We start from the raw sequence: 15258 nt of genomic DNA on the forward strand, positions 1-15258 counted from the left end.
AAATTATCAGTAAATACATTTATAATGTCACAAAACATTTATATTTCAAATAAATGCTGTTCTTTTAAACTTTCTATTGATCGAAGCATCCTGAAAAATTAAATGTATCACGGATTCCTCAAAAATATGAAGCACAAATGTTTTCAACATTGATATTAATCAGAAATGTTTCTTGAGCAGCAAATCAGCATATTAGAATGATTTGAAACTGAAGACTGAAGTAAAGGCTGCTGAAAATTCAATCATAGTTCAATAAGATTATATAAAACTGTACCTCATCATCCACTTTTCCACAGCTGAGAGCTGATATGATTGCAGTTTAGCATTGATTCATAATACAGATTCAAAGCACACTGCTCGCATTTACATACTTTAAAGTTTCACTCCATTACAGCCTAAAATAGACGCGTGTGACCCCTGCACAGCCGAACACTGAATCTCACACACTCCCCGAAGCGTAATCATCTTCATAAAGCCCTGAAGGGAGAATCAAAGACACACACTAATTTAAAGAGCCGTGCAATCACTCCTCACGACAGATAGATATCAGTAATGCTGCTCATCTTAGGACACATTTAATGCCTGGAGGTTTATCCGTGATGTTTTATAGATACTGAAAGAGAAAAACTCTAAATGATTTAATGGCCAAGTGCCTCAGGAGAGTGATATTGTAAACCCAATGCAAATGCAATGAGAGCTGCTTTTGCTCGATCAGTGTTTATTAGCTGTAATAAATAGTCGTACGCTGACCCCTAAACCCCATGGGTTGCGATCCAACAGCTTTATTTAAATTAACATACTTCTGGGGTGAAACTGAAAGCCATAAGCTTAAAATATTACTATTTAGAAAACATGAACGCACAGATTATCCAATTTGAGGCCAGAGGCGGTAATGAGTTTCTGACAAAATGTTGAGCGTCTCAGCGTTAAACCGTTTACGCTAAAGGGTCATAACTAATGTGTTAAAAGATTTGCACAACACTTGCATTTTCAGGCTTACAACTAGTTGAATTTATGGTAACAGTTTATTTCGATAATCCACTTTAGACATTCTACTAACTGCTGTACAAGTAACTCCATGTCAACTAGCAGTCTTTAGAGTATCAGAAGACTGTCTGCTTAATATCTGCTAACACTTTATTTTGATGCTCCACTAACAGACATTCTACTGACTATAAGTAAGTTTGGAACTACTTAACTTATTCTACTAATCCAAACCCTAACCTACCAGTCTTCTAATGAGAGTTAGTTCACATGTAGCTGCAAAGTTACTTATAGTTAATAGAATGTCTAAAGTGGACTATTGAAATAAAGTGTGTGTGTGTGTGTGTGTGTGTGTGTGTGTGTGTGTGTGTGTGTGTGTGTGTGTGTGTGCAGCTGAATCAGCAGGCTCATGCTTGTCAAACACGGCACAGACACAGGCCTGTCTTGAATGTCAGATCGTGTGAAGTATGTGAACCACACGCTGCTGTTTGCCAACAGTGGGACTGAAGCGCAAACAGCCCAAACCTCTCGCCCAGATACACTATCACACGTCAAACCCACTGAATTCACACCCCTAACCCCAAAGCAAGTACCTTAATCCATTTTTTTAACATTTGAAATGGAATTAAAACTTTGTAATGGAATTAAAACTTTGTAATGGCTTCATAATTTAGTATTACCTGTGAGACTCAAGTCATAAATAGTCATGACGAAATAAGATTTCTCTTCAAAATCAAAGCAAAAATTATATTTTGCCTAAAGAAACTGAAGCCCATTTTAGGGCCATTGAGATTTTTTTTTTTTTTTTTATCCTGCATAAATTCACTTCAGTACATCAAAAATTACTATGGAAGCTTGATTCCGGCATGAAAAAAAGGTAATTGTGACTTTTTATCTCATATTTATATAAACTCACAATTGCGTCTTATAAAGTCAGAATTTGCAAGATATAAACTCACAATTCGGACTTTTTTTCTCAGAATTGCAAGTTTATTTCTCACAATTCTGAGTTTATATCTCGCAATTCTGAGGAAAATGTCAGAATTTTGAGATATAAACTCTCAATTGCTAGAAAAAAAGTCAGAATCGTGAGATAAAAAGTCGCAATTTCCTTTTTTGTTTTTTATTTCATGGCGGAAACAAGCTTTCATAAATTACCACAATTCATACACTGGCAAAAATGGTGTAGTGTATTTATGGTATATGGTGTATTTACATAAATTTCACAAATAATTACAAACACATGAAATTTTGAAGTAGAAAGACTGAAATAGTATTTTCTGGTAAAACTCCAGTAATCTTTGTTTTATTTAAAACATTTATACAGTGTACTTACAATGGCACTCTAAAAAATGCTGGGTTGTTTCAGCCCAGGTCAAATATGGACAAACCCAAATGAAATGAAAAATGAACATTTTAAACCCATCCATATTTGACCCAAACATGGGTTGAAACAACCCAGCATTTTTTAGAGTGTGTACTTCACAAATTTGAATAATAGTTCTGTTGCAAAATCTGGTGGAGGGAATTTTAATACATGATCATAATTACATTACAGAATCCTCTATCATTACAGAATGTTAGCCAAACTTTAGAGCTGCATCACATTTTGGATGATATTGTTCTTATTGTGAAGGATTCATATTCTTGTGTGTGTGTGTGTGTGTGTGTGTGTGTGTGTGTGTGTGTGTGTGTGTGTGTGTAAGCCCGCACTGCCTCCATTTCAGTATAAAACGTTCACTTTTCACAATCCAATCGACAACAAATGGATTTAATCAAGTTTTTCACTTGAAAATTTCCCAAAATACTGTAGAAACGTCGGCTGCAAGATCCGTTTCATCTTGTCTTTAAGATGACCATTATAAAGCTTGTATAGTGTCTCTATAAACCTGTCGTTGGCTCACTATAGCTAATACTCCGCTTGTAAAGCACAGAAGACTTGGCACAGAAACTTCGGCCCTAACAACATTTATAAAGTGTCAAGTGAGCGTGTCTATAAGTCCCATATTATCTCATAAATAATCCCTCACACTGTATCCTAATTTAAAAGTCCACTTAGGTCTTTAAATGAGCCATGCTGTGTTACTAAGGAAAACAGAAGTGCACTATACGGACTCTCAGATATGTTGACAAAATGGGGACATTTTTTGGTTCCCATGAGAGAAACAGCTTATAAATCATACTAAGTGATGTTTTTTTTAAAATGTAAAAATGCAGAAAGTTGTCTGTGATGGGTAGGTTTAGGGTTAGGTGATAGAATATACAGTTTGTACAGTATAATATGTATACTTATATATATTATACTAAATTTACTAGCAACAAGTCTTATTATCTTACACATTTCTAAAGTATAAGTATCATGGTTTTACGATGTTTAGATTGAAAGCCTAAATCATAAAAAAATGTTTTTTTTTTTTTTTTTTTCTGTGCTACTGTCTTCTTCATTTCATTATATTGCCTCTACTCTTCTCCAAATCCACATTCGGACAATCTCGGCATGAAGCGTCTCTCGAGGCGTTCTGCGCCATCAGAGTCTCTCCACACTTTTAGTCCAGCACTCCTTCTCTCCCATGACCCTCTCTTTCTTCATTTCTCAAACCATCCGGAAGGGCCAAAGGGAGAGCCCTGTGCAATTTCCTTCCTCTAATAGGTACTTCCAAAGCCCACTTCCATAGTCCCGAGAAGTGACAAGATTAAAGAATGGCTGCTCCATTCGACGGAGGCAGGGGCAGAAACAGAGGGCAAAAATACTCTGGGTAATTATGGGGAAATCAAGCACACTGCCACAGTCGCAGCTCAGTCGGGCTCTCACTTCACCGATTCGGTCCCGGCGGATCAAATCGAAAGCTTTTTACTTTTCTCTCTGCCTCTGTTCTCTCCTTCCGAGCTGATATTGCACTTTAGTTTAGAAAAACAGACTAACCACATTCTCTGAAGCTTTGGCCTCCTCCACTTTGAAGCTTGTCTGTGAACGGCTTAAAAGCAGCAGAACTACAATGGAGTGATATCGAGGGCTCATCCAAAGGCCAGATGAAGAGAGAATATTAACTAGCCTGACGCCAATGCAATATATTACACAAGGAGATTCTCCCATCTGACCCTTCGTTATTTTAAGATATTTCTTGCAGGCAAGATGAGGAATAGATCACCTAAAAATGTGCACTCTCATGTTGTTGCAAACGTTCAACATTTTATTTGGAAACATGAAATAAGATATTAGGTAGAATGTCTGAGCATCTGTTTTCCATTCTAGGGTTAGTGAATCAAAAATGACCAAAAAAGCAGTAGTCATTTGATTAGACATTGCGGTAATAAATATGCACAGTATTGTTACCGTGAATAATTCCAGGTACCTTATTAGGCAAATTGTTTAGAATTTTAGAATGCAAATGAGCTTATTCTAAGCTTATTCCATTCAACTATTTAAAATTTTCAACACTGCAGTTATGCTGCATAACGGGGAGAATGAAAACGTAAAGCAATTGTCGCTTATGGAAATATAGTGGTTACCCCTTTAAACAAAGCACAGTGCAACTTTCTGACCTAATCGGTTCTCATGAGAAACCATTTTACGAGGTGAGGATATCATATGAATATGTACGCAAACATACATTTAAAAAATAAATAAATAAATAATCAGTGTACTGTAAACAGATACAAAAAAAAAATTAGTTGAATTGTTTACATGTTTTCAAACAGACATTTTTCCCCCAAAGATTTGTTTACACTTATACATTTTCACATTTTAGCCTCGCCTAAAACATGCCAGTCCAGAAAATATATCTCGAGATTGGTTAAAAATATTCTGATTCTTTATTGTTATGTTCTTGTTCTTGATTATGTTCCTGTTTTGTGGTGCTCTTTTGCCTTGAAACGGTATGAAACATTTGTTTACTTGATACAAACATGCCTGTGGCGACATTTCTGCAGTATATTACACTTTTCGCTACACTTTCAAAGTGAATGTTCAGAAAGTGGCGCTATAAAAGCATGTTCAGTTTTATCCAGATGAACATGAATCTGGCAATGTTTTATTACGTTGGTTGTTGTATGTATTGAGGCAGTTCAGAAATTAAATGTCCAGTGTTTGGCACTAAAAAGTTAATGCTCTATCGCATTTGAAAATAATGTACCATCTACACTTAACCTAATCAATAGTGTTACAAAAGCAAACATTTGCTGAAGCAAACATGACATTATAGCTGCTCACAAGTCTTTGATCTCTTTTATCGTGACTCGTGTTTCATTAAAAAAATGAAAAAGGCCAAACATATGGAGCTGGTTAAGTTCAAAATGTATTAGTTTACAAATCATGCTCTATGGTAAAAGTGTTTTGAGCTTCTAACATAGTAGTGTGCACGAAAATAAGCCTAAAATAAGGTACGTTTTTTGGAGTTTTGCAAAAATGTAGGCAGAGTCATGTATTTTCCAAAGAGCCTAGGTTGGAAAATTTGAGACATACTTTTAATAGCTTTGTACATGGATGTTTGTGATTTTTTGGAGCTTGACAGTATAAATCACCATCCATTTTTGTTGTATGGATAACAGAAGCACAAACACGCATCTCCTTTTGTGTTTCACTGAAGAAAGGAAATGTTTTAATTTTAATGTTTAGGTGAACTAATCCTATAAATACAGGCCGATTGTGCAAAGATTACCTGTCGTTGTTCAGTCAGTATCTGTAAAGCATCTCTCTCAAAAGAAATTGGAGAAAACAGGGGACAATCGCCGGCACTGGTGCAGGCCAAAAAAAACCCACAATGAGCTCTTTATTGCTTTTATCTGTTCTCTTTTCTTGAGTGGTTTCCGATAACAGTGTGCCTCGCAGTGACCTCTGATCTGGGAACAGCTACTCTTAAGACTCAATTATAAGTCTTGCTGGCTTTAAAGCAAAATGTAAATTTTGGCCGAAGGTGCTGTCAGTCACGAAGTAATTGTAGGTAGTGAGCAGATCTGGGACTTTTTGTGGAGAGGATACTTGACGCTGCTTTATTATGCTGAGTCACGTCTGTTCTTCCTGGTACATTAAACCGTCTCCGACCGGCTCGGCAGGGAAATAATAGAGCCGAGAGGAAACCATTAACATTTAGATGTAGAGATTTCTGATTGTTAGTTATCAAAGCGCTATCAAGTTAAACTGATGAGCATCGGTCATCTGAGTATATGAGACTTTGTGAAAAAGAAGTGCACTTAAAGGTATTCGGTGTGCAACTGTAGTGTACTTCAAATCATCATCAATCAAGTGTATTTAAAAAAAAAAAAAAATGTACTTGCTTATAATATAACATTGTGTAATTTATAATTCCTTTGCAATTGTTTTTTATTTTAGTCTGACGGCTGTATCTTTGTTCAACTCTTTGGATGAGACTCAAGGAAGAGGGACTTTAGACCAGTTTTTCTTTTCAAAGATGGACACAATTTGTTGCATTCACTAATCCGTTAATTCTACAGAAACTACAGTAGCAAAGACATACGTGTGACGTCTTCTCATGCCCTTTCAGTTTGCAGCTCGCTGGCAGCCATTCTCCACTTCAGTTGGGAAAACGCTCTGACGCCGAGGCGAAGTCAAGCCAGCTGGCAAGCCACATCTACCTCTTCTCCCCCTACAGGTTGCCATTGTTTATTAATAATCCCAGCGGTGTCCGTTGGCAGCGGCGAGGCCGAAGCAGCTGGTGGGCCTCAGACGGAGGTTTTCTCGTTTTCTCTGCCCTGTCACGAGTGTTTCCCCCACCGCCTAAGCAGTTGGGGGCCGCAGCGCAGCCTTTAATTCAGCCCTTTCATTACATAATTGTATGAATTATTGAGGTTAATCGCGGCAAATGACCATGGCTTTTTAATAATTTATAAAGATCAGGCTAAAACAGTCGTCGGTCACCCGGTTGCCCACCTTCCCCTCCGAAGGGCCACATGCTTCACTTCCAACAGCCATGTAATCAAAATTGAAAGGGGTCTTGACATGGATTTTACATATATATATATATATATATATATATATATATAATATACTGTATGTAGGAAAAGATTATTTTTGACCCTTTGCCTGACTCTGAAATGACCTGTTTTTAAGGTGCGGTTCCTTTAAGGCATCATTAAACGGCCAAAGTTATGATTGGCTCACGTCATTGCACAGGAAACAGTGTCACCCCCTTGCTATTGAGAACATTATTCATATAAAACTGTCATTTATGAACAAAGCATAATCAGATTGTTTACTTGAAGCCTACTGTATATATAATGTATTATTAAAGTATTTTAATGCATTATGCATTGCACCTTGTATGATCTCATGAATAATTGTAACCACAATTGTAATGCATGATAATATGTATCTATTCATTGTTACACTTTTAGAAAGTATAATGCATTAAAACACTTGAAAATTTCAGATGTAATCTGCAAATGTTAAAATGCATTTTTATTATAATTCATTACAATGTACATAAAGGCTTTAAGTAAAGCAATGCAATGTAAAATACCAGTTTTCTATGTGAATATATAGTAAAGTGTAATTTATCACTGTGATCAAAGCTGAATTTTCAGCATCATTACTCCAGTCTTCAGTGTCACATGATCCTTCAGTAATCAATCTAATATGATGATTTTTCTGCTCAAGAAACATTTATGATTATTATCAATGTTGAAAACAGTTGAGCTGCTTTAGATTTTTGTGGAAACTGTGTTACTTTTTTCCTCTTTGATGAATAAAAGTTTAAAAGAACAGCATTTATTTGAAATTGAATCTTTTGTAACATTATAAATGTCTTTACTGTTACTTTTGAACAATGTAATGAATGGGTCCTTGCAGACTAAAAGTATTATTTTTAAGTATTGTTATTATTATTAAATCTTATTGACCTCAAACCTTTGAATGGTAGTGTAAATGTTGCATGTAAGAAATGTTATTTTGGCTATTTCTGACAGAACAGTGACTTCTACAAGATAAATGTGCTGCATATTATATATTCCTGCGACTTGATCTGAAACTCCACAGCATTAACAATCCTCGGGCATCTTTATATCCACTTCCATTTCATAACACTGGCCTCTAGTTTTTATTCTATAGTGTCGTTTGACTCATAATTGCTCAAATCAGATCATCTCTTCAAAGAATGGAGCACATATTTCCTCCAGCCTTGCTGATAGACTTATTTCAGAGACATTATTAAATGATATGAAACAGAAGCTCTGCAGTCACTTTCATAACAGCTAATATACTTAATAGCCTAATCAAAAACTCCCTATGCCCAGAACAATCTAGTTACGATTCTCAGAGGCTGCTGCAATATGAAAGGATACATTTTAGATAAAGTTATTCTTCACAGTGTCACAGGAACACTTTATATCTAATGCAATCAGCCAATGCAACATTAGTGTCGTCTGAGAAATGAAGAGGAAGATGTGATGTTAATGACGTAGACTAAAACTAAAACTAACTGTAAACATCTTTTGTTGACTGAAATAAAATAAAAAAAGATTGGAATTGCAAAAAGCAATCATAACTAAAATATTAATGCAAAACTAAGTGAAATAAAATAATAATGACCATCACCTGTTTTAGGTGCCTTTAACCTTTAAAAAATATGTATATCTGCCTTTAAATCGCACTGAACAGATTAAAACAGATGTGTCAAATTAAGTGTATTATATAAACAAATGTACACATTAAATGAATACATTTAAAGTAATGTCATTAATGTTTAGAGCTGTAAATATATTTAAACAAACTAATACTAAATACTAATGCAAAAAAAAAATACTGAAAAAAAAGATAATAAAAACTAAAACTAATAATCATAGAGTGTAAATTGCTGGGAGAAAAACTAGCTGCATGCTAGATTAATTTTACCTTAGATAAGAGTTTATCAAACATATCTCAAAAAAACATCTAATGGGACACCAAAGTCTACTGTATTTCTGAATTTATGATTATATCAACAGAATCAGTGAAACTATCAATTACAAGTACATAGTTGTCGTGGAAATGTATTGTAAGTTCCTTTGATTTCTCGGTTCATGGGCGGTTGTTGTTTGCGTGTAGGCAAGCTGTTATGTTACCTGTGGATTTACTGAGATTGTTTGATTAAAGGTGACCTATTATGCCCATTTTACAAGATGTAATATAAGTCTCTGGTGTCCCCAGAATGTGTCTGTGAAGTTTCAGCTCAAAATACCCCACAGATCATTTATTATAGCTTGTCAAATTTGCTTCTATTTGGGTGTGAGCAAAAACATGTCAATTTTGTGTGTGTCCCTTTAAATGCAAATAAGCTGCTGCTCCTGGCCCCCTTTCCAGAAGAGGGCGGAGCTTTAACAGCTCGCGCTTCAGTTGCTCAACAACAACAAAGCTGGAGAATCTCACGCAGCCAAAATGAGGATTGTCAGTAACGGTGTTCAGCCTTACATTGTTCAAACCGGAGTCGACACTGATGGAGAGACTCAGGAAGAAGTTACAACTTTTAGAATGAAACTGGACGTTTCTGAATGGTTAGTGGATAAATTTATGTAGTTGCTGTGGAGTTGATTCAACTCATCCACTAGCATGTGCCGTCATGTTAATCTTTTGTGCAAATCCAGCGTTGAATTGACCCTCGTTTGTGAAGCAGTCCGGCGTAAAATGACTGCATGACAACAACACTCTACAACAACTCTTCCTCTTCTTTAAAGCAGCCCAACATGGCCTCACCACCTTTGTTGTGTGTTCTCGGGGCCGGGGTTTATGTAAATTTTGTGGTTAATGATGTTAACCAACCCAGGAAGAAGCTTGTTGTAGTCCCTACCAGCTGTTTGTTGTAGTCCTTAAACAGAGAATAAGTTAAAGCAGATCTGTCCAGATCTCTAATGCCCATAAATCAATTTGACTTGCATGTTTTTGCTAAGCTAAATATGTTATTAAAGGCATAAGTACTGTAACTACAGTATGGCAATAACCATTCAGAACATCAATGATGAAACAAGATGATGTACAAATCCTGCCAAGACGACTTCATAATGACACTCGCTCTGGAGAATCTCTCTGGAGGACGATGTGTAATATTTGACCCATAAATGTTTGATCCAGGCCTCTATATTAATGCTACAAGGCTGAGATGAATTCTGCAAGTTGGATCAGTTGATCTGGCGATATTCATCGAGTGTTAATTCCTCGTGCCGATTTCATATTAGCATAGAGGGATTATTATCAGCGGGCTAATTTTAGCAGCTAGCTCATTTCTGTTAACACAAGGTGTTCTGAGATTGCTGAAACCCAGAGATCGACTTTTTACCATGCTCTGCAATTACCATATCCCAGAGAGAGAAGTGCTGGTATTATCTGCTTAAAGTCTTGAATTAATCAGAACAGCAGAGACGCTCTGGCCTCGCTGATGCTGTAATGACATGTGCGGCGCGCGCGAGTCAGGAGTCGTGACATTTCTTTGGCAATAAAAGGCTTCAGCGTCACATGATCTAGGAGGGAACTTTGGGTCATAATGACAGAGCGAATGTGAATATTCACATCTTATCATCATGCAATGTTATATTTAGTATTTTGTAATCTTCATAAATATTTTACTGTTTAAATTTAGATTGAAACAAAGCATTTACAGGGGTAGTTCCCCTAAAAATGAAAAATCTGCCATCATTTATTCCCCCTTTTACCATTTAATAGAAAAATGTTTTGTCTTGGACAAATGTTCTTTAAAATATATTCTTGTAAGGATATTTTCATTTTTGGGTTAACTATATCTTTAAAGGCAAGTTCTCCACATCCAGTGTGACAACATGCCCCACTATCAGAGTCGGTGTGTGTGAATGTGTTTTTTCCTGCACAATAACAATGGAAATGTTCAACAGGTCTTTCTAGTCAATGTATGTACACTGACTTTCACAAATAAACCCACCTTGTCAAATATTTACCGGAGTAAAAGGTGTGACAACTTGCCCTGGTCTCCCTTATCATTTGGATAATTAATCCATATTTGTTATGAATAATAATATCTCAGCTATCTTTATCTTAACTTTTACATCTGATTTTTTTTTTCACATGTACATAAGCAGTTCAAATAATGTCACAAATAAATGTATTTATTTATTTATTGTAAAAGTAAGGAATCATATTATTTTTTTAATTATTCAAATTAGTTAATAAAATTAGACTGTTTGTCCATGTCCATCTCAGGTCCATTAAATCAATAAATGCTTCAGAAGTATTTTTCATTGTTAGTTCATGTTAACTAATGCGGTTAACGAATACTGTAAAGTGACAGTGTTGTGAATAATAAAGTCTTAATTTCAAACATTTAAGTCTCATCGTAAACATAAATAATCAGCATCAGTCCGAGCTGATGAATGCATCTGAGCCTCGTCATCTTTATGACAACAATAAACAAGCAGGCGTTCAGTAGAACAGCACATATTCTTCCTGAGGACCCGGACGCCAAGACCCCCAGCTGCAGCCTTTCACGCCGCAGCCGACGCGCCTCCTGCCAGCGGGAGACAGTGCTCATTATTCCCTCGGCCAAAGCAGCCTCGTCGTTGGTATTCTTGTCTTGGTCTGTGTGCAGAGCAGCCGTCCACAGCTTCAAGAGAGGCTACTTCTCTCTCACTCTTTAGATGATCAGAACAGGTAGCAGTCAGTCAGTCAGTCTCGCACAGGTGTGGCGGTGAACGTCAGACATGTGACGCGCACCTGGGCTGCTTTGTATCGGCTCGCAGCTCTTTGCCTGGAGCTTCTGCTGGCATTATGAAACGTCAAAAGTGCAGCTTGTTTGCGCTTGTGGCTAATTAGACTTGTGGGTTAACATGCATTTACTGTGAGAGTGAGCTAATAAAAACTGCATTGCTCAGATAATGCAAACTGGTTATTTTGCTATAGTATTTTTTTGCATAAAACAGGCAGTTTAAAGGGACTGTTCAAAAATGAAGATTCTGTGATCATTTACTGACCCTCATCTCATTCCAAACCTCTTAGTTTGGAGAACTATTGGAGAACATGTGTTAAATATGCTCAAATAATGCAAACTGGTTATTTTGTTATACATTTTGGCCTAAAATGGTCTGTTTAAAGAGATAGTTCACCCAAAAAAGTAAATTATCTCATCATTTACTCACCCTCACATTATTCCAAACCTGTCCTACTTTGTTTAAAAACAAAATAGTTGAATAAAATCTAACAATATTGATTTTTGGAGGTATTTCCTTCTCTAGTTAGATAAGATGCCGTATTTGCGTGACTGAAATTAGTCTGTTACCCTGTATAGTGTGACAAAATGCCCCACCATGCGTTTACTCAGGTAAATACATATTCACTGAAGGAAAAAAAAAACATTGCAAGAGTGAGCAAATAAAAATTGCATTGCTTATATAATGCTGCATAAAACATGATTGTTAAAAAAAAAATGAGATTCTGTGATCATTTACTGACCCTCCAAACCTCTTATTCTCTTTCAATTACAATTAGATGCTGTACTTGCATGACTTACATTTCCCCATAGTGTGACAACATGCCCCGTTATTGGAGAATGTGTGTTAAATGTGCTTACATAATGTAAACTGGTTATTTTGTTATACGTTTTAGCTTAAAATGTTCTGTTTAAAGAGATAGTTCACCCAAAATGGAAATTCTCTCATCATTTACTCACCCTCACGTCACTCCAAACCTGTCCTACTTTGTTTAAAAAAAACAAAATAGTTGAATAAAATCAAGAAATACTGATTTTTGGAGGTATTTTCTCCTCTACTTAGATAAGATGCTGTATTTGCATGACTGAAATTGGTCTGTTATCCCGCACTCTAAAAAATGTTGGGTTAAAAACAACCTAAGTTGGGTTGAAAATGGACAAACCCAGCGATTGGGTTGTTTTAACCCAGCGGTTGGGTTAAATGTTTGCTTAACCTGCTGGGTAGTTTTATTTAACTCAACTATTGTTTAAAAATTACTATATGGCTGGCTTAAAATGAACCCAAAATAGGTTGGAAATTAAAAATCAGACACATAATTACTAGAGGCAACAGTAATAATCAAAAGGTGAACATTTATTAATAAGCAATTTAATAAATGTTTATTGTTTAATTATTATTCATTAAACTTATTAATAAATGGTAATTTATTAAACATTAATAAATGTATTTTTGGGTTAATTTTAAACAACGAATACAGTCATTTTTGAACAATAGTTGAGTTAAATAAAGCAGCAGGTTAAAAAACTGCTGGGTTTGTCCATTTTCAACCCAACTTGGGTTGTTTTTAACCCAGTATTTTTAGAGTGCATATTTGTGACAAAATGCCCCAACATTTGGAGTCAATGTGTTAAATGCGTTCACTCAGGTCACAAATACATATTCACTGAAGGAAAAAAATAATTGCAAGAGTGAGCGAATAAAAATCGCATTGCTCAGATAATGCATTTTGCTATTAATGTTACAAATAAATCAATCGCATATAATCAGGACTTGCATACAATCATCCCTATTACAGTCCAAATTGGGCCACAAAGAGCAGCTAAGAGCTTGCTGCATGTGGGCCGATCATTAAAATTGACGGACATCATAATTTTGCATTATATGACCAATGAAAAGTGCATATCGACCAGGTTTGATTCACTGCTCCAGTAATAGGATGCATCCCGGAAAAACTCTTTAGGACCCTCGGCTGTGGCTGCGCCGCGCGCTTTGTGTCCATCATAATCACTCAATTACCAAAAGCTTCAAAGTCAAATTTGACATCAAGCGCAAGAAGCGCGAGAGCTCCCCCAACAGTTAAGCGTCAGAAGCGCATTTACACAAGTTCACCTCCAGCTTTGAGCCTCTCGATGCCCTCAAAACGCCGTTCGTGCCAGGTTCGCCTGCTTCTCACCGGCCACACATGAGCTTAATGCGAGCGCGCGCACTTCATATCCTTCTGCATCACACTGCCAGTGTGATACAGGCCCGAGGGGAACCTGGCTGGAGATTGTTGTGAATTCTACTGCAGTGTGCATGTTTATTGACTTTGCAGATGCAGCAGGAAAAAATACAAAGGAGAAAACAGTGTTGACGTCCTCCAAGCGTCCAGTGAGCAGTTGCTGAGTCTGAATGATTCATTCAGCCTCTCGAAACACATATGGTGTCATTCTCTAATAGCGACGAGACTTCGTTTATGCTCTGATGGACATTTGAGTTGACTCAGCATCAAACCCCACACACATCAACTTGCTTTCTGTATGCAACAATGAGCAATGCGTGGACTGAAAACAGATCGCGCGCGCACACACTCTCAAATGAAAGCATCTGCAGTCCAGTTCGAATCCGTGCAGAACACACTCTCGTTCCCCAAAGAAGCATCACGCACTGAAGTGCTGCATTTATTCAGTTTCACATGCACCCAGCTTCATGAAGGACTCACCTGAAACTGCTGCTCCCGTGAATCGGGAATCTGACGCTCCGCGCTGCTTTAAAGTTCGGCTGAGGCTCCGGGTCCGGCGGCGGCGCGCATGCTGCTGGCTCTGGTGTGCGGATGGGTCAGCGGTTCCTCTCATACTCAAGAGGGAGAAATCCGGAGGTTCGGTTCGCAGAGCAGCATCTGAGAAACACTCGACTGGAAAAAAGCAGAGCTGAGGAGGAAATATCCGACAGCAGTGCTGCAGCTCCGGATGGAGAGATGGAGAGTCCGACTGCTGCTGAGAAACGCGCAGAGAAACGAGGAGGAGGCGCCGAGCATCACTTTACTGGATTGTAGAGGAGGGTGATGGCAGACAGAAAGGGGAGGGACTGAAGCACATCCAGTGTTTGGAGGAGAGAGAGAGAGAGAGAGAGAGAGAGAGAGAGAGAGAGAGAGAGACCGTCTTTATTTGATTTGTAATAATTGTCGTTTTATTTTATTGGTATACTTTTCAATAGCGTTATGTGTGTGTAAATGTGCATGCATGATGTTTTTGCAATGCATCTAAAGCAGAGTGTGTTCGTTAACAGTGATGCATCTCAAACCCAGAGGTAAAACCGATATTAGAAGAGCAACACCATTGGCTGGGCTCTTTCTGACGCGGACTTTAATTCATTATAGCATACACCAAATGCGTTATAACGAAGGCATCTGTAATTACGCGTTAATGTCTGCAAATGACTGATAAACAAAGAGGGAATCGATGTGTCAGTCGAGCTCGGCTCGAGCGCTGTCCGTGGTGCTGAACACTGGATGTCTGCAGCAAAAACAAACAAGTATCGTGTTTCAAGTAATGCAAGCTTAGTATAAAAGCAGAAAAGCAAAGTTGTTGTTTATGTCGTTGTTGGTAAAGCAGAATATGTGTTTAGATGAATTTC

The 15258-nt window shown here is 37.3% G+C and overlaps 1 protein-coding gene across 1 annotated transcript in view; it reads right to left on the reverse strand.

The window, feature by feature from the left end:
- The window catches only part of brinp1 (bone morphogenetic protein/retinoic acid inducible neural-specific 1), a 165863-nt gene extending 151160 nt beyond the window's left edge, over window positions 1-14703 (reverse strand). Inside the window, exon 1 of the mRNA XM_051894306.1 lies at window positions 14345-14703. The gene's annotated coding sequence lies outside the window, so the exon portion shown is untranslated. The remainder of the gene's footprint in view (window positions 1-14344) is intronic.
- Between the last annotated feature and the right edge of the window lie 555 nt (window positions 14704-15258).

Source organism: Ctenopharyngodon idella, chromosome 5, assembly GCF_019924925.1.
Source record: "Ctenopharyngodon idella isolate HZGC_01 chromosome 5, HZGC01, whole genome shotgun sequence".
NCBI classification, from domain to species: Eukaryota; Metazoa; Chordata; class Actinopteri; order Cypriniformes; family Xenocyprididae; genus Ctenopharyngodon; species Ctenopharyngodon idella.